Below are 20,360 nucleotides of genomic sequence, written 5' to 3'. Positions count from 1 at the left end.
CTGCTTCCAAAGTTGACCCTAGTGGGGCGAACTTTCGGCCTCTGATCCAACGCTTAGTCCTTGGTGGGTTGCTTCAACAGCGTGGACCTCTTGTGCTTGGGACTGTTCGCCTTTTTTGTAAGTGTTGTTTCAAGGCGCGTATTGCGGTTTTGCTGCAGTGTTCTTGGTGCGCTTGAAGAGATCATCTTCAATTTTGATTCCCATGTCATAGATTCTCTTAAAGGAGTCTAGATCGAGGTACCGAACATGTTGTTTGTAAGCAAGGTCCAAGTTATCAATAAACTTTTGGACTAGCTCTGGTTCGGGAGGCCTCTGTATTATTTGAGCAGCTTGATCTCTCCATCGGGCGAAGTAAGTCGTCAATCCCCCGTTCTTTTTGCGCGAGAGGACTTTTAACTCGCAATTGGTACTTGGAAGTCCATGTTCGATGAGTATTTCTTGACGAAGATATTAGTGAAGTCTTCCCAGGTGGCGAAGATCTTAAGGTCCAGTTCATAGAACCACTGGAGTGCAGTTGATTTCAAGTACAGGGGAAAGGCCGGCAGGTACATAGATCTTTCCACGCCTTTCAAGTTCATCGCGTCATAAAGCTTAATATGTGATTTCTGGAATTATCTATCACCTTAAACTTGGGCAAGTCAGATGAATAGAACTTGTTTGGTAGTTTTTCAGCAAGGGGTTTAAGGTCAACCGAGAAGAATTTGCTTCCCATGATCTGTTGAAGGACCATTTTCTCGATTGTCCTTGCGTTATCTTGTTCATTTTGGGCCTGAGTAGTCGTTAGCTTATAATTTTCCATGCGGAGGTGTTCCATAGCAGTGGCCATCAACATGACTTGTACGTGCGGCCAAATCTTCGAACGACATGTTGTTAGTTGGTGCAGGGGAGAACTGGGGTTGGAAGACTGGAGATCCTAGAAAAGGAGAATGACGGGTCGAGATAGGAGATACTATTTCTGCAATCGGTCTAGCAATTGCAGTGGTAGACTCGAGACGCCCTAATCTCTAATCTTCAGTTCGACGCCAAGTAGCAGAACCAGCCCTATGTTACAAGACAACTATTTAGGATAATGGATAGGTTTACTACTGGACATGAATTTGACACTGACTCGGAATGGCTCGATATCTCAAGTAATGGTGGTTTCCTAAAGACTTAACTCAGGTGAACATCAGATATTTTTTTTAGCTTGAATGGTGTCATGCCATTCAGAGGCACTATTGGTTAGCCAATAATTACATGCGAATCGTTTTTAGTCTAAGACAAGAGTATGCGAGAATTATCGAGAACGGAACCAGTGGCGCCAAAAATTTCCAGCGCTTGAAGTTGCAGCTTTGGAATTTTCTAGCGCTTGCCTGTTGTGCGCTGGAAATTTCCAGCGCCTGCAGGTATTTGTTCAATCGCCCTTTTTTTAGTCAATTTCGTTCTGTATCCTGAATTTTACCAAAATGTACCCTTCGTTTGAGCGTTCGTGCACTCAAACGCTCAGCATTCCGACGCAAATAAAAAGTAATTTGCGTGTACTAGCCTTTGAGTTTTGATTAGTAAAAGCTAATGCGGATTTTTTTTTTTGTTAATTTTGACTTAATGAGGGTTTAATTCCGTGAGAATACCTTCGGCACAATTATGCGTTTCAGAATGGGTATTTTCAGCCAAACCTACGTAATATTTAAGGAAGATGCGTATTTTGGTCTTCCGAATTGGTTGCACGATACACTGGACTCTAGATTTTCAAGTTGCGAAATTTTACTGATTCGCAGCTTTAATATTATTTCCACGGTTTAGAGCGTATTTTGGAATTTTGAAAGCATTGTTGACCTTAAACGGAGCGTCTGGTTGAGTAGTTTCACATAGCACATAAAAATCTACAATCAAACTAACAACAAGCATGATTTCAAGTACGATGAGCATTTAATTTATGTTATTCTCTAAATTTCAATAGGCTTGGGTGTCAAAGGGTACCAAACCTATCGACAATCGCCCAACAGGCCCTTGTTAGAGTATCCAGGTTCATGACGAATTTTATCAAGGCCAATCTGGTACGTGCTGGAGTGGCATATACCGTGAATGGACCTAGGAGATAAACGGTTCAGGTTTGGTGGATGTGCTACATTGCAAATGCATCGAGTGGATGACATCCGAAGTGCGTGCACCCCCAGGCTGATATGTGTCCTTAGTCGGGACTTCCGAGATGGAACATGCAAAGGAAGCCGAGATTCGTTTATGTGGTTCTATCGCGATCATTCGTCACATTGAATATTCAGATCGTCCCAACTTATTAAGGAAATAATTTTGGCGTATCGTTCGATTTCCGCTACACGACTTCCTCGTCGACGCACTACTTGCACAGATTATTTAAATATTGTCCATAATAGAGTCGCCACGGTGAGGGGGTCGAAAAACACGACGAGGCGGCTCCAAAAGAGTATACGGCCCGCACGACTTTTCCCCTCTGGATGTGGCAAGCATATTAAGTAAATAGGAACTAACTGTGGGCGTTAGCTGTTAGGTTATGACAAATATAAAACATATATTTCATGCGGAAAAACCATAATGCCAGGAATCCAAATTAATTGCCACAGAGTCAATTAGCATAATTTAGGATACGTACAATGTGATGTGTGCCTTCTCTAGCTGCTCCCGAACCGAACAAGAACAAGTTTGGGACTCCAAATGTCGCCCCTCCGTATATAGTCCACAGCACGTTCGGATCCGCCTTAGATTCAACCAACTAGGATATTCTCTAAGGTATTATGTTTATTCGAAAGTTTAATTCACTACTACAAAACGCGCCTTTTATGGACGCTTTTTTGAAGGTTTTTCGACGCCAAAAGGTGTCCCGAAATTTAGCCTCGACGCTTTCCAAAAGCGTCGAGAAAATGAAAGTTGAGAATATTCTCGACGCCTGGTGGCGTCGACTACCTCGACGCTTTTTGTCGACCACCTTTTATCTTCAGCGTCCACATGTCTGATTCAAGCGTCCACAAGTTATTTTCCTGCTTTGCCCAACATTATCCTATTTAAAGTCCTCGACGCCCACAAGCGTCCATATTTTCTTAACCCCCGACGCTTTTATGCGTCCACAAGTTTGATTTATGGCGTCCCCAAGATTTTTTCCAGGATTTCTATTCTCTCAAAAGCAGAAATGCGGACACTGACAGAGGACGATTTTTATTTTTATTTTGCTTTTTGTAAATCAGTAGCATCAAAAATTAAGCATGCACTCCATTGTAAGTCGGGTGACGGGTGAGGGAGTCGAAGATTTCCAGATGAAACATAGACAATCAAGAATTGTAAGGAGACACCATATAGTAGAAGCAAAGTCATCTGCAAATTTCTCTTTATGCTATTTGAATCTCAGAATTTTTCATCCTCATTGAATTGGGGAACTTTAACCTATTTTGAAAGACTGCATTGAGAACATATTCATGAAAAGGGGAAAACAGTACAAGTAAAAATGTGAATGAAAAAAAAGAGGAAATTCTATAAGGTACCTTGTGTTTTTATATAATTCTAAGTTAGACAAAAAAAAATTGAATTTCATAATAATCCATCTCAGGAATATGTTCCATGTGTAATCCATATTAGATTTCAGATTAAACTATCATATTTCAGATTGAAATAGATGATTTACTAAGATTATACTTGCTTGTATCTCTTGTATCAATTTAGCTTTTAAAGCCCCATCGACATCTTTCTAATCCGTTTCTCCAACTGGACAGTAAGGCTCCATCTTTGCAAGGCTACCAATGAATTTGACCAGGATCTGTCCACCTTTCCTAAGCGGTTGACATAAGTCATTGAATTCAACAAAGTACTTGACGCCGTTGTTACTCCGGACATCGATTACCTTAATAGGACCACTCGCCACTCCAATATTACCCTTAGCATCTGCATAAAAAGAGTTTAGTATAATAGCAATGAACATACAATAAGGGAGTACACCAAAGCTGAAAACAAAATATGACCAGCTTGCTTTTATCTATTCCTCTGGAAAATCTACATTTAATCAATGTTAGGTAGCATACTACTTTAAGATTGTGAGGAGTTTTCAAAGGTATGCTGTTAACAATGTGTCAAAAGTTTTTATGAGGAGATCGGGTTCCAACTTTAGTTTCCTTTTCTATCTTAACGTTAACAACATATATGTTTATCTGTTGCCGGAAATACTCTGTTGCGGCTGTTTAAACATTTCAGATTCTTTTGGTTTTACATTCAGAAATACAATGTATTGGTGTATTGCCTGGTCCATGATCAGATTAGCTATAGACTTAGGTAGGAGTTATTTGTTGTTTTGGGATATACCATGGCCTATTTTATGTAACAGAGATAGTAATCAGGAATTTCTAAGTGGTAATGGTCTAGATAACTATTAATTAAGATTCAGCTGTATATATGAGCCACTAATTGAGGCAAAACTGCAAAGTCACCCATGGCTTTCTTTCAAGGCCCTACCAAACTTGTTCAAAAGTCTCGTTATCAAAGGGAAATGCTTAGCTAAAATCAGAATAAGAATACTAGGAGCAGTACTAAGTGAACTTACCAATGGTCATAACCTCTTCCTTGTCATCAAAATCTACATTTTTGCGCCATTTTTGCGCCAATCCGGATATTCTCGTAAGGACTTCGATTTTGTTGAGTTCTCCTTTGGTTCTTGAACACTTTTTTGTTGTGATTGAGAATCTCCTGCTGATGTTTTAGTATGACTAGAAGGCGGCACATGAGGTGGCATATTAGGTGGGATATGACTGGAGGAAGTAGAAGGGTATTTCAGTGGTTTTGAAGGTGGGATATTAGGTTGAATTGAAATCTTGGAAGTAATCTTAGGTGAAATTTTATTTTTAGTTGATGCCTCGAGTGAATTTGATGATGATCCAGTAGGTGGTGTTTTCCATATAGCTTGCTGCGCACTTTTTGCAGTACTCGAACATGGAGGTGCAACCATCGATGTAGTTGTACCCGGTGGAGAGAATGGTCCAAATATAACAGACTTAGGAACCTGAGATGGTTGTGATTGAGTAGCATGCTTTTTGGTTGGTTGTGATGCAACTTCACTCAAAGATGAGGTACGTGAAGGTAGCGACTTTGATGCTGATCCAATAGCATCTGTTTTAGCAGTAGCTCGAACCCTCTTGCGATAAGTCATCCCTTACTATATAGCAACTTCAAGACAAGTCACAAAAAAACAGAATATCAGCAAGCATGGCAACAGAACAACTGAACTAATCAGAACAACTGAACAGACTGAACTAATGAAAACAACTGAACTGAATAAATGAACAACTGAACTGAACAAATGAACAAATCAGAACAAACTGAACTGAACAAATGTACAACTGAACGTCACTTAAATAATGAAACAACTAAACTTAACAAATGGACAAATCAGAACAACTTAACTAATGAAAACTGAACTGAACAACTGAACTGAACAAATACATTCATACCTTGCTGTATCCAGTTATATATTCAATAGTCCATAACTCCATACCCATTGTATTAGTCTGATTTCCTAATTCTAGCTAATACAAATATCTGCTACCCTATTTTGTTTGGCTTTCTTTTCAGTCAAATACAATATCAGAAAGCACAGAAAATCAGGTTGATTCTTACCACACCCCTACTTGAGAAAGCACGGAAAATGAGGCTATGTGCTAAGTGCTAAATGCATTAAACTAAGGTCTAAGGAGAGCAGGGTAAGAAATCATCACCAAACTTTTCCTGTTCTTGAAATAATAAGCTACAACATTGTCAAGAAGATCTAAATTACACGAGCCTGAAATTCAAGACCCAAAAAATCAGCTAAACACTGAGATTCAAGACCATGAGGGATTCATGTAGCAAAAAAGTTAAAATTTAAAAGAGAATATAAACTTATCTAAATTGATTGGCTGATTAGATAGTATAGTGAAAGTTCTCCGTTCCTTGATTGTCTATTGTGCCACGACAGACAAGAACATGAGGGATTCATGCAACGTGAGGGATCCATTTTGATTTACTATCATCATATTCTTTTGATAAGGAGAATTTCAGAAACAATATAGCCTCTGGTATTGTAAGACAACCCTAAGACAAGCCAATGGCCAATTCATTTGGCAACCTTTCTATAAGGATCTAGGGCAGTCTACTCTTATCAACGAACTAAGGCCTTAGGGGATAATGACATGCCTGTGTCAGAGGAAGTAAGAAAAATCAGTTGTACTTCAAGTACAGTTGGAATATCAGCTTTGGAATATCAGCTGGATAATGACATGCCTGTGTCAGAGGAAGTAGGAATATCAGCTGGAATTTCCATTAGATCCAGCTTCATGAATACGCCATGCTAGCATCATAATAAATATCTTCACCAAGCAAGAAAATCTCTCAATAAGATTACATATCCCTCCTTTAAGAACATGAATGCTTCACTTGTTCTCTTTATATCCATTTCAGTTCAAAAGAAAATAATGAAAAAGAAAAAAAATGCATCCTACGATCCTAATGTTTCTTTGAAACTCCTTTCATCCAATTTCTGATAATCAAGACATAGATACTACAACTAGTTTTATGCATGACTGCATCAGCTCTTATTATGACAACATGATTACTTGACTAGAGAAATTTATAACACAACAACAAACCATCAATGTAGCCCAGGCTCGTCGTCCTTCAAGAAACACCCACGCAATACACAAGATTCATGCCAAACAATAAAGGACATATCATGTATGGAAAACTCTCCCAGCTCAAAATGACCACTGGCAAGAAAACCTAAGATTTCAATAACAGTGACAGCAGAGGAAAGACACGAAGCCTATTTTCTACTTCTAAGATTATAAAATAAACAGTTGGATTCTAAGCAAGGTAATAGGGATAAGTCCTAATGTTATGCGATTTAATTGCTAGAGACATGCGGATTCCAGTTCACCCTGATCACAAAAGTCCAAACAGCATGAAATGTCATCTTGTGTAGCTATGGCAGATAAGTAGTCCTCTGATTCTAGAGATTCGCAGACAGCAAGTTGGCACTAAATCAAGCAAGGAGAAAAATCTTTGATGGAAATAGCAGTTCAAAGGACTAGTACATATTATGACCAAGAGCCGGCCCACCAACAAAAAATCTATCAGGAATTAAGGAAAGACGACACATGCCACAAAAACCATCCCCAAGGAATAAAAAAAAGTATCCAAGAAGTACGCAAATGGCAACCATTAGTCATATGGTTAAATATGCGTCAGGAAACCATTGCTTGGTTGCTCCCAAGAAATTTCTAGTCATTCATTTCCTTGAAATTTCCATTAGAATTCCCTACTGTATTGTACTGATTACGCACCAATTTTTAGTTAAATATGCTTGATTGTACAAGATAAACTGATTCTTGACTACAGTACAAATGCACAAGTTAAGCATGGATTGTATTGAAATATCTTAAATTCTGTTATAAAATTTTTACAGCAATCCTTGTAAATTTGTTGCTTTTACTTCCACAAAAAATATTGGTTATGTTTTTAATGTTCCGAAAACCAAACAAAAGCTACCATGCATGCCTTTTTGATTAATATGTGCGTACATATGAATCTAAGGACAGGAATAACTACAGTTTGGAATGCATTAATCTAGCTAAAATTATTTATGTGCAATGATTAACAATACTGCTGCAAAGTCTTTGCATCTAGCAAGAATCTGTTGAAAGAATTACTTCTAGATTCAGATGCAATTGATCTCATACAGGTACTACAAGTTCATCCCCACAAACAAAAAGCACTTCTCCGTGTTCTGCATAAGCCAAATAAAATCATGTCAACTATAAGTCAAGTTTTGTGTTAAATAAAGAGCTGTAGAAGTTAAGAAGGATATGAAATGGAGAAGGAAATCTCATAACACAAATAAGCAGGATATGAAATGGGAAGGAAATCTCATAAAACAAATAAGCATAACACCACTCAATAAGTAATATAAATGTAATTACAATGTTTAACTGAAATTAGTATAACTAAATGAAACCTCATTTTACAAGGTGAAAAAGAAGTTCATAACTCGAATCCAAAAGAAAAATAATGAACTCTATAAACTATGACAAAGAGTACTATAAATCCAAAACACTATCATTTAGAAGCTCATCATCATCATCATCAATACGACTGTGTTAGCCACATCTGACATCTGTGTATCAATACGACTGTGAAGCGACCCACTAGGCTAAGGTTCAAGCAGCCTGTGAAAAAGCAACACAAAAGGGGGTCCCTAAAAACCAGTCAAATTGCTACAACAACCATGCAGCAAGCTCCAGTAGCTACTCCGGCCAATATTATTCCTCTACCTAATGCTACACCAACATATAAAGTGTTTTTAATTTTCTTTTTGAGATGTACTACAACCACCATCTTTGAATTTGATACAGGGGAAAAATGAAAAAGACATGTAACACAATACTGTATTAACGCAATTCTGGACAAACAAGAAGAGGCTATAGAGAGCACGAGGTAAAGAGGTTACTAGTACTTCTAAATGTAATATTTAACGGTTGAAGGTATGCATGGATATTAATGGTTAGAAGAACTTTTTTAAAAAAAACAAAAAAAAAAAAAAAAAAAAAAAAAACTAAAGCATTTTCCTAGCTATTCATCATGTATGAAGTATATGCTATTGCAATTTTAGAAATTAGAGTGAAGCAACATAAAAATTAAAAACTTAAGAAAATATTTAGTAGATCACAAATTAGGGAAGTCCTCTATGTAGTATACTGCCATCTATGATATTCATTATTATTAAAAACAGGAAAGGCTTATGGGAGGAGCTGAAGAAAATAGCTACTATGGTATATCAGGTTCGGCTAGCTATAAATACATGTTACGGAAACTGTGACAGCTAAATGAAATTTTTCGAAAAAACTGCAATGACTACGTAAATCATGGAAGACGAATGTGTAACCGTATCACTGGTCGCCATGACTGACAAATCTCCCATGCCTGATATAAATTTCCTAACAAACTGATTTTAGCCATAAATTTAAATGCTAAACATTCAAAAGACAATACCATATCAGTACCAAATCAACTAGAGAATCAAAAGTTATCAAAATTAACATAATAATGTTTGCAATTCATAGGTTTCTACATAATCACATATAGCAATCAAATTGAAAACATCAAAGAGAATTGAAAGAAAAGGAAAACACGATGGACAAGATAACATGTATTAGTCGTTTATGAGGTACCTCAAAAATTCCAACACAAAGCAACGAAATTGAATGTGAATTGAAGAAGCTCTAAACTCTAATCAGATTGAGCAACAAAAGAATTGAAGAAAGAAAAAACAAAACCTAAAGAAACCGGAAACGTTGCAAGATGGTGACGAACCTGAGAGACGAATTGGCGAAGAGGTGGTGATCGAATTGGCGAGAAAATTGAATTGGATTTGCAGAGTATAAACCAGTTTAGGGTTTCTGTTGGGAGAGTGGTGGTAGTGGGTCGAGTTGGGCGGTTAACTTGAAATTAGAAGATCTCAAAAACATTCAGCGGGCTTATCACTTAGGTACATGGCACGTGTTTTCTAGATGCCAGTGCACATGTATTATGGACGTATTACGTAGTCAAGCAAATCTCGACGCCTAACCCCGTCCAAGAAACAAGTAATTCTTTGTTTCCCCTGACGCGATACCGCACGCGTCGAGGATATGGCGTCCAAATGTGGCACGTTTTGTAGTAGTGATTATATATTTTAGGCAATTTATTAAATTCGTACTTGAACTTAAACTATATGAATACTTATTGAATTGTTGTGTATAAATTGTGATTATGAACCACATATTTATAGGGTGGAAATAACGTACCTAGATTTCTACTAGGATTCAAATAACTAAATCTATTATAATTATACTTAAATTAATCCTTTAGAATTTAATGTTTTAATCAAACACAAAAACATTTAATCCGTGTAGAATTAGGGAAATGATTTAATCAAGCAATCCTAAACGACCAAGGAATTGATCGTACGTAGCATTGCACACACAGGCAGCGCATATGGGCATTGGTGCACGGCTCGGCCCAAGGCAGGGCGTTGGCAGCACGCGGCCCATCGTGGGCGCTATTGCTGGGCCTTTCCTTGCTCGCTTGCGGCTGGGCCTGCCTTGCTTGCTGCTTGCGTGATGGGCTTGCCTTGATGCTTGCTGTTCGCGCGGGCTTCGCTAGGTGCGGGCCTGGCTTCGTTTTGGGCCTTGCATCTAGCAAGCTCGTTCGACGATCGTTTCGTACGTCGCGCTTCCGATTCGTTTTCCGACTCCGGAATTCATTTCCGATTCGAACAATATTTAATATTTCCGATTTCCGGAATTTATTTCCTATTCGAACAAATATTTAATATTTCCGATTCCGGAATTTATTTCCGATTACAACAATATTTCCGATTCCGGTAATATTTCCGTTTCCGGCAATATTTCCGATTCCGGCTATATTTCTATTCCCGGTAACATTTTCCGATACGTACCATGTTTCTGTTTCCGGCAACATCTACGTCTTGGATAATATTTATATTTCCGTTATGATCCATATTTCCGTTTCCGGCAATATCATCATTTCCGTAGTATTCATATTTTGCCTTTTGACGATTTCAGCTCCCACTGGAACCGAGATCCGTCGATTCCGAAAATTTATAATTAGAGTATTTAATTTACTTAAATACTTGATCCGTTCACGTACTATTTGTGTGACCCTACGGGTTCAGTCAAGAGTAAGCCGTGGATTAATATTATTAATTCCACTTGAACTGAATCGACCTCTAGCTAGGCATTCAGCTCACTTGATCTCACTGAATTATTAACTTGTTTAATTAATTAATACTGAACCGCATTTATTAGACTTAGAATTGAATGCATACTTGGACCAAGGGAATTATTTCCTTCAGTCTCCTCCTTTGTCGCTTGACGCTTGCTCATGAACATAACGTAAGAGTAGTCATCCTTATTATGTTCAAAGGTACTTCTCGGTGCTTAGCAATAAACCGGTTTGTCCAAGTATTATCTGATTTGCGAGTGAGAAATATGAAAAATTAAAGTTAACATATTTATATGGTGATGAAAGCTGTAAAATATAGATTCAAGTTACATTATAGCGTAGGCTATACTCCGGTTCTCGGGAACACCTACCACTTGAATTTTCTAGCTTTCCGTTTGGCTTTAGAACTTTCCGATGACTGACTGACTATGGGACAAGATTATTCCAGAGTTTTTGTATGTTTTAGGCTTAGGAATTGGGTTAAGATTTCAGCATCACTTCGGCTTAACAGAGTGTTAAATGTGGCAGACACACGAATACGGGACAAAGAGAAGCTTCGGTTAATACTCAAGCTTAGGGTTTAGGGTTAGGAATGTGTGTTATTTTTCGGAATTTAGAGCCCCTATTTATAGTAAAATAGTCCAGAATAAAATAAATTTGAGAAATGATTGTTTTTCGACTTTCCAGCGCTTGGATCAGGAGCGCTATTAATTCGATCTAACGCTTCACATTCTCAGAGCAAGATGTGTTTTGTGACAGCTGGATTAACTCTATCATTGCGTTATTGTGTGAGAAACAAATTGCAGTGGCGGAATATAATGGCGCTTTTGATTTATGCGCTGGAATATTGTGGCGCGTACATTGCCAATTGTAGGGGTATTTTTGTTCGAATTTGCTCTTTTCCCTACAAGGGGCGGTTTTTAGAAACCTTTGTATTTTTCGATCTTGAAGGAGTCGCCACCAAACATTATTTATGGTCCCGTTTGGAAAGACCAAAAGTGACTCGATTAGGATAAGGCTTTGAATCTTCGAAACGGATGGGTGAGATCCGGGCACGGGAACGAGATGCTTATTCCGCGAGCTTTATAAATTATTCAAGTACGTGGCACAACATTTTCGAAAATACCCTAGTTTAGACTATGTGGGTTTGAATTTAGAACAAATAGAATTTCTACTTTGTATTGTGGTCACTTTGCTTTAAAGCTAATTTAAGGAAACCTAAGATCGGTTTGTCCAAGAAATTATCTTTGTTAAGCGTGATGTAACCTTGTATTTTATTGTATTTAGGGTGATGAAAGCAACATGACAATAGAAAATAAGTGTGGAATTAGTAAATACAAGACCCCCTAGAAATGGACTAGGGAGTAGGTCCACATTGCCTAGAAGGACTAGGCAAGTAAAGTTGCATAATTGAAAATGCGGAATTAAAATGCGTTATTGAAAGTGCGGAATTGAAATTGCGGAATTGAAATTGCGGAATTGAAAGGTGCAGTATTGAAATTGCAATATTCAAATTTGAACTTGGGCACATGCGATCCGAATTCCAAACGACTACTTAAAAATAAGTGCGTTCGACACGAATTCAAAACCAAAAAATCTCAACTTGGGAGAAGTTACTCATCCCAAAGTATCCTAGATTTTGCATGTAGAACTTGAACTTGAAAGCTTGAATCTTGAAATATTGAACTTGAAATACTTGAACTTGAACTTGAACTTGAAATATTGAAGTTAAGACACTTGAATCTCAAAGACCGGGCCTTTTAATGTTGAAAAGGTTAGATCTTTGATGTGCTCTTACTTTGAAAGGATCCTAGTTTAGGGAAGTAGTCATGAGCAACCCTAAACATGGGTGGATCTTGAAATTTGAAAACTTGAACTTGTATATTGAAAAATGGAGTCTTGAATACAAAGACTAAACCTTTAAAAGTTAGAAAGGTATCATATTTGATTACTCCATATTTTGAAAATGATTCAAGTTCAAAGAAGTGATTACAAACAACTTTGGACATCCTTGAATCTTGAAAGTTTGCATTTTTGTATTTTGATAAGTTTGGATTTTGAAGAAATGTATGATTGTTGTAACTGACATTTTTAAGAGTAAAAATGCCAACTTACTAATCATTTTGAAATAGAAAATTAAAACAACATTGAATAGATTATGGTTGGGATTCGGAATTACCTAGTTAGGTTTAGGAAAGCTTTCCGTTTAGAACTCCCAATTGCTTAAAGCTTGAAAATTGTATGGTGTTTTTGGAGGATTTTTGTATTGATTTTTGTATTGAATTTTGAGGGGCACTTTTTGTATTACGACGTGGTGTTTCGATTTTTGCGTCCCTAAACTGCTCAGAATTAGGGGTATTTATAGGAGGATTTGCTGCTAAACGCCATCTTACGCCAGCGCCAGGCGTTGCTGACGTGGCGCATAAGCTGCCAAAAAGGACGAAAAGATGCCGTCCTTGCTTTTGGATTGTATTGATGTACCATTGTACGACTTGTACGAAATTGGCACGTAGTGATTGCTTGGGGATTAAGGCTTAGTTTTCGTCTAAAAACAAGCCGTTTCGGGTTTTTGAATTCGGTTTTACGGGACGGGGCCCGGCTTGCTCGGTTTTGTGGGTCGGCGCCTGAATTTGACTTGCCTTGTATGATTTTGAGTGGAAAAGGCCTTGTAAAAACAATGGTATAGTCCATTGGGTGAGATTGTACTTGGATTTTGAAATTGATTTTTGGAAATTGTATTTTGTACCGAGTTCCGAAATGGGAACGGGGTCGGGGATTGGATTTTAGCTCTTGGATTTTGGACATGCTTTTAGCAATTGGAATTTCCGCACGAAGTTTCTCCAACTACCTAACAAGGATAATTGTATCGTCATCATCCCAATGGGGAGACACAAATTAGGTGTCTGTAGAAGCCCCCACTTTTACTGAGCGTTCTGTTAGGAAAGCGCAAGTCAAAGTTTTCGCCTAGGGACGGAGAATGATCAAGATGTTCTACAATCAAGACCATTCTTTGTACGCCGGTACCTGCACAAATAAGGCGTTAGAAAAAAAAGATAGAGTCTACCTCAGTTCGGCTGTGACGATTCCGGTTTGTACTTGTACTGTTCTTCCTCCTTTGGTTTAGGACGGAGCTTGGCATCGAAAATTTTGAATTTCGAACTCTTGAATCTTGAATTTTGAACTTTTGAATACCTGGAGTTAATCCGTTGGGGATGTGCTTCACTGGGGATAAGAACTTTTTACTGGCCCTTGAGATTTTGAAATTTCGGTCGACTTTCCTGGAGCTTGGGTCCGTTGGGAGTCGAACGCCTAAATTGTTGTATTTTTTGGACTTTGTATTCTCGAAATGTTCATCTGTTTGTATTTGGAGATACAGGTATATACCCGTATTTTCGAAAAATAGCACGATTTGATGTTTGATGCCTGGTGAAGAAAACCGTAGCAGCAAAGGACATGCAATCAGCACGGAAGATGGCGCGCTGAAGATTCCTGCGCATGCAGCAGGCCAGCGCTGGGCGCTGAGCTCGGCGCTCGACGCGGGGCTGTGCTATATAAGCACCCGTTGCCATGCCATTTGAGGAGCAATCCCTCATTCTCTTGCTTTCTTTTTCTCTCAAAGGTCGAATTGTCTCCCCTTGGTCTTGTTCTTGCCTTGTCCATGTAAGTATTTCATATTTTGCTTATGAAATAAATTCTAGGATTGCATGTAGTTTTGATATTTTGTACTTTGAAATGCTTGTTGATATGATGCTTGCATGATAGTAGCCTTCTTGAATCTTGTAGAAAATTGTTTGATAGCCACTTGAACTGTTGGAACTAGTAGATTCGAATTTTTGGACTTTTGAATTTTTTCTCGTATGTTGTACCTGCTTCGGCATGGATAACCTAGGCGTTGGTGTAGAACTTGTATACCTGCTTTGGCATGGATAGCCTAGGCGTTGGTTTAGAATTTTGTATACCTGCTTTGGCATGGATAGCCTAGGCGTTGGTGTAGAAGTCCCTGGCTGGGTCTGTACCGCCACTAGGGATTTTTTGAATTTTTACTTTTGTACGGGCTAGTATAGGATAGCCCCCAGTTTAGAATCTTAATGTTTTGTATTTTGCATTATTTAGTATGCCTCGTCACACTCGGAGAAAGGTGGCTGAACGTTCGGTGGTTTGAGCTGCTATGGAGGACGCTTCGGATGATGATCAGCTGTCACAAACGTGCCGGAGGAGGGCATGATTCCTCGGAGACTACCCGCTTTTGCTGGCACTGGGTGGAGCCCTTCCGATGTAGTGTTACGACCGCACTGCCATTTGTCTCAGCGGCCTCGCGCTGGCTTTGTGAGTCTTGTACTGTGCTTTGAATTGGTATCTTGAACATGTATAGGTTTTGAACTGATCAGCTCATCCGTAGGCCGATGGAAAGCCGTTGCGCACCTTTTGGTCCTTGGCGTACCTTCACAAGGTTTTTCCAGCCATCTGTGCTGATGAGGAGGCTATGGGAATCTGGTTGCAGACGGGCCTGGTCGATTTCTGGCTTGCCATGGGAGATACTCAGAGGAGAACGAAGATCAAACCCCGGCTACAGGCTTTGCTGGAGCGGTGGTGGGATACCACCAACACTTTTCATATGGCATGGGGGGAGATCACCATTACCCCCTTTGAGTTTTCCATGATCACAGGTCTTCCCTTTTCTGAGAGGAACGTGATTTTTGATTCTAGGTTGAAGTGGTTCTCGAACAGTGCCAGGGACTTGCTCGGCCCTGTTGTTGATTTGGCAGATGATGACACCCATGCTTCTGTGAGGATGATCATGGATGCTATCCGTAGTGTGGGCATATCTGCGTAGCAGAGGGTTCGACTTTTCCTCTTGGCTCTGTGAGGAGAGTGATGGCCCTAAGCAGGAACATTCGGGTGCACATCGGCTTCCTGACAGCTTTGCAGGAGTTGAGGACTGTTTCGAGCCTCAACTGGGGTGGTATGGCATACGGCCACCGTTTGTACGAGATGAAGTGGGCCTCTCGGACTGTGCCGGAGAGAGAACCGAGCATTGCTGCTTTATCTGACTACTAGGGGTGATGCTGTTTGCCTCCCTTGGGAGAACTTTGTAGATAGGAGGGGCCATTATGAGGACCTTCTGGGGAGGCTTGCTCCACCTGTACATTTCGTACTGCCAGTGAGCTTTCGAATCTTGTATCTTGTATTCTTGTACTCTTGTATCTTTGTATGATGGTTTGATTGTTTGTAGGAGGAGGAGGTTGATCCTGAGGACATTCCGTATGCTGATAGGGTTATCCGCTATGAGAACTCGGACGGGGAACAGGTGTAGGTGACCATCCCTATAGCTCCTCCCCCGCACCGGAGATCGTATGATGCTGTACCCGAGCATTATGCGGTTGTAAGTACTGTTGTATTTGCTTGAAATTGATTGTAATCTTATATCCGTAAATTGATCTTGAATTTTGTATGTAGGCGCCTCGGGTGAGAGTGCATTGGTGGATGCTTTTGATTGATTCTTTGAAGAGGAATTGTGCCAAGCTGACCCAGAAGCTTTCTGGCCGGGACAGAGAGATGCTTTCCTTGACTTTGAAATTTGTATTCTAGCAAACTCAAACTTGGATGTTGATTCTTGAAATTTGTACTTTGTATAGGAGCGTCGTCGAGGTCGCAAAGGTTCCGTTGACAGGGAGCCCCAGACGGAGACTTCGTTGAGGCAGGAAGGACCAAGCTTGGATCTGGGACGAGGTCCCGTGCTGGTACTTTTCAGAGGCATTCTGATGCTGATAGGGGAGCTGCCCCATTTGTATATGCTGATCCCACCAGGCATTCATTTGGGGGTGCGAGTGGTTCGAGGCCTCATGTTCCTCCTCCTGCTTATTACTTCGGAGGGAGCGGTCCTCAGCCTTGGGGTGTAAATCCTTTGACTTACTGGTACGAGATGGAGAGGATGCGTCAGGCCTAGATTCTTGAGGCGCAGCGCCAATTCATGATGATGTCGCAGCCTTATCAGTACCCTTCCCCTCCGCAGAGAACTTATCGTTCTCCCGGTACTCTTCGTATCTCGGAGCAGGAGCTTAGTACCCCTGGGACAGAGCTGGACCAGGATCTGGAGCGTTACCGGAGCCGCAACAGGGGTAAAGAGCCCGTGGTTGGCATTACGGCTGATGATGACTCGGACTGACCCTGCATGGTAGCGAGTTCCAGCTTGCCTTGGTTGGATTTTTTTTTTTATCGATGGTATTTGTATGGATTTGTACGGTTTGGAACTTGAATTTTGTATGGTTGTATGGTTTTGAACTTGAATTGGTTTGGAATTTTTGAATATTGGTTTTTGTATGTTTGAAAATTTGAACTTATATGCGTTGTGTGTGCTTTTGAAATTTGTAGCTATATGCATGCATGAAGAATTTGCAAAAAGTTGAAAAAATTTGCACATTTTTTCGGGTGTATATACCCACTATAAGCCCCCACTTTGACTGAGGCTTTTTGGTTAGGAAAAGCGCAAGTCAAAGTATATTCAACTTTTGCTATGCATATGCGCGCAGACTCGACTTAGGACGCCGATCTAGGACTAGAATGCTTGAATTTTGAATAAATTGACCCGAAATCTTCCCGAGGCGCTGACTCGGACTGCTTGAAATTGCGCGGCTTGCGGCTTCGGAATCTTGAATAATGGAGGTTGTACTCTGCTGTCAGAAGCACTAAAGGGTGTGTACTCGGAGTCATAAAAGGGGACGGTGGCCTCGTCCTTTGTTGCAGGCCCCTGCGTTTGGCGCAGGGCTCGGCGCCTGGCGCCGGCGTGCTGACATGCAAGGCGACTCTTTTATAAAGAGGGAGCTTTTCGGATCATTCTTTGCAACAATCCTTCCCTACTTTCTTTTGCATACTACTTCCTCACGAAAAAAGAAGAGAGAATATGGCTATGTCTTTTGAAAATGCCTTGAACTCTTGGCTCGGTTCGCTAGGCAAATTAGAGAAGAGGGAGCTCGATGGCATGCATCCTTGGGAGCTCGCCTCCTTTTGATTTGTAAAGCTTGATGTGCACTTCATTCTTGCTGCTCTGGAGGCTTGGGATCCAAATCATCATGTCTTCCATTCTGGGAATAATGAGGTATGTCCCCTCCCTGAGGAATTTAGTGCCATATTGGGGTGGCCCATTATGCCGGAGCCATGCATGCCCAGTGTTAAAGAACACTTTTTCTTGGGTTTTGAAAGATATTTGGGCTTGAAGCCCCCACTTTTGAGTGTTGTCGTATATGGCAGAGGGGTGGATTTGTCCCTCCTTGTCACCGACTTTGCTTGGCTTGATGTTCCCAAGGTTTTCCGCTTGAGGGCCTTGAGCTTTTGTATATTATCTCGCTTTCTCTTTTCGAAACAGGGGTTTGGCAATGGTGATGCCTCCCTGGTAGAGATTGTAGAGAAATTTGCTAATGGTCGGGACCCAATGCCGCTCGTGATTGGCGAAACATTGATGGGCCATGACATGTTGAAATCGAACCCCTCTTCTTTGCCGCCGGGAAGTCCGGTATTACTCCAAGTAAGGTTCTGGAGCTTTCTTGTATATTGAATTTGAACTTGTATTTTGAATGTTGAATTTTGAATTGCTTTTCTTGTATATTCCCGAAGGTCTGGCTTATGGAGAGTCTCATGCTGGTGGCACCACCGGAGAACATGGAAAGCTATAATAGAAAAGGGTTCACTGTGCGGCCCATGGTGTATGGCCGACTTTCTTTGGATGAGTGGCGAAGCGCACTCTTTGGAATTGGATCTTGTATAAGGTGGGTACGTAGTTCCTTGGTGGGGAATTGCTGCTATGAGACATGCCCAGGTTCTACTGCCTTGAGGGTCCCAAGCCTCACAATGTTGGTCTTCTTCTACTCGCCTGCTCGAGTGATGAGACAGTATGGTTTGAAACAGAAAATCCCGAACTGTACTGAAGAGAACCCGAAACCTGTTGCGCTGAATGCAAATCGACTTGAAGTCTAGAGGCGGTATTGGGTCGCCAAGCCATTATTGAGTGTTCAATACCTGCCCGTGCCTGATACTCTGTCTGCAGGGTACATTGTATGGATGAGAGGCCCAAACCCAGAGGGACATTTCTCTCTCCGGACCAGCTAGAGTCAGAGGTTCTAGAGCTAGACGCCCTGCATCAACTGATTACGAGGAAGGTGACGGGAGTGTGGCCCATCCGGTGCTTGACCGTTCGAAGTACAAAGGTGGTTCGTAATCCTCCCGTCTTGGAAGGCTAGCAAGTTCCTTCTCCCGCCGCTTGGGCAAGGGAAATATTGATGATTGATCGCAGGAGGATCCAGGGGATATTACTCAAGGTGCCAAGACTCGAGAGCATAGTCGCCCAACCCTAGATCTTTGTAGGCTAAGTGTGTTTGACATTGTACTGAAAGGAATTGTGTTTAGAATGTGTTTGGAAAATGTGTTTAGAATTGCTTCACTTGATCCTGACCTTGTATTTGAATTAGATTTGGAGGGCTTAGAGCCAAATAAAGAATTATTGTGTTAAATTCCGCTTGAACATGCTTTGTTTTTGAATTGGCACATTTGGAATAAAGACAACAATTGAAATTTGAATTTTGATTTGATTTTTAGGATGCCCTTAATTGAGGAAATCTCAAAAAAAAAAAATTATTAAAGTGGTCGGGCCTCGAAATGAGGTTGCCTACGTGTCCCGTTAAGGAATCAGGCCAGACTTTGAATTGGATTCTTGAATTTGAACATGGAACTTAGACATAGAACTTCTTGAGTTGATCGAGGTTTGTCAGAGATCGACGTCTCTTAGTTTGACTGCTCCCCCGGAGAAGATTTTCTTGACAATGTATGGGCCTGCCCAGTTGGGTTTGAATTTTCCCCTTGGGTCCATGATGCTTTTGCGAAGGGCTTTCTGAACAAGCTCGCCTTCTTTGATTTTTCGGGTTCTGACTCTGTTGTTGAAGTGTCTAGCCACTCGGCCGAAGGAAATAATGCCCTTGGTCCAAGTATACATTTAATGCTAAGTCTAATAAATGCGGTTCAGTATTAATTATACAAGTTAATAAATCAGTGAGATCAAGTGAACTGTATGCCTAACTAGAGGTAGCTTCAGTTCAAGTGGAATTAATAATATTAATCCACATCTTACTCTTGACTGAACCCGTAGGGTCACACAAATAGTACGTGAACGGATCAAGTATTTAATGGAATTAAATACTCCATTTATGAATATTCGGAATCGACGGATCTCGGTTCCAGTGGGAGCTGAAATCGTCAAGAGGCAAATTATGGATACTCCGGAAACGATAATATTGCCGGAAACGGAAATATGGATCGTATCGGAAATAAAAATATTATCCAAGTCGTAGATGTTGCCGGAAACGGAAACATGGTACGTATCGGAAAATATTATCGGAAATGGAAATATTGTCGGAATCGGAAATATTGATGGAAACGGAAATATTGTCAGAATCGGAAATATTATCGGAATCGGAAAATAATTCCGGAATCAGAAATATTAAATATTTGTTCGAAATGGAAAATTTATTCCGGAATCGGAAATATTAAATATTGTTCGAATCGGAAATGAATTCCGGAATCGGAAAATTAATCGGAAGCACGTCGTACGAAATAAGCATCGG

At 40.4% G+C, this 20,360-nt stretch overlaps 1 long non-coding RNA gene across 1 annotated transcript; it reads right to left on the bottom strand.

Moving 5' to 3' along the window:
* Nucleotides 1-3,426: 3,426 nt before the first annotated feature.
* Nucleotides 3,427-9,610, bottom strand: LOC110787811 (uncharacterized). The gene is made up of 4 exons (XR_002533177.2): nucleotides 9,337-9,610; nucleotides 7,677-7,753; nucleotides 4,541-5,160; nucleotides 3,427-3,888 (listed from the first exon to the last, which is right to left on the bottom strand). It is a non-coding gene; the product is annotated as an uncharacterized lncRNA (long non-coding RNA).
* Nucleotides 9,611-20,360: the final 10,750 nt, after the last annotated feature.

Source organism: Spinacia oleracea, chromosome 4, assembly GCF_020520425.1.
Source record: "Spinacia oleracea cultivar Varoflay chromosome 4, BTI_SOV_V1, whole genome shotgun sequence".
NCBI lineage: Eukaryota > Viridiplantae > Streptophyta > Magnoliopsida > Caryophyllales > Amaranthaceae > Spinacia > Spinacia oleracea.
This window is presented reverse-complemented; position numbering and strand designations above follow the sequence as displayed.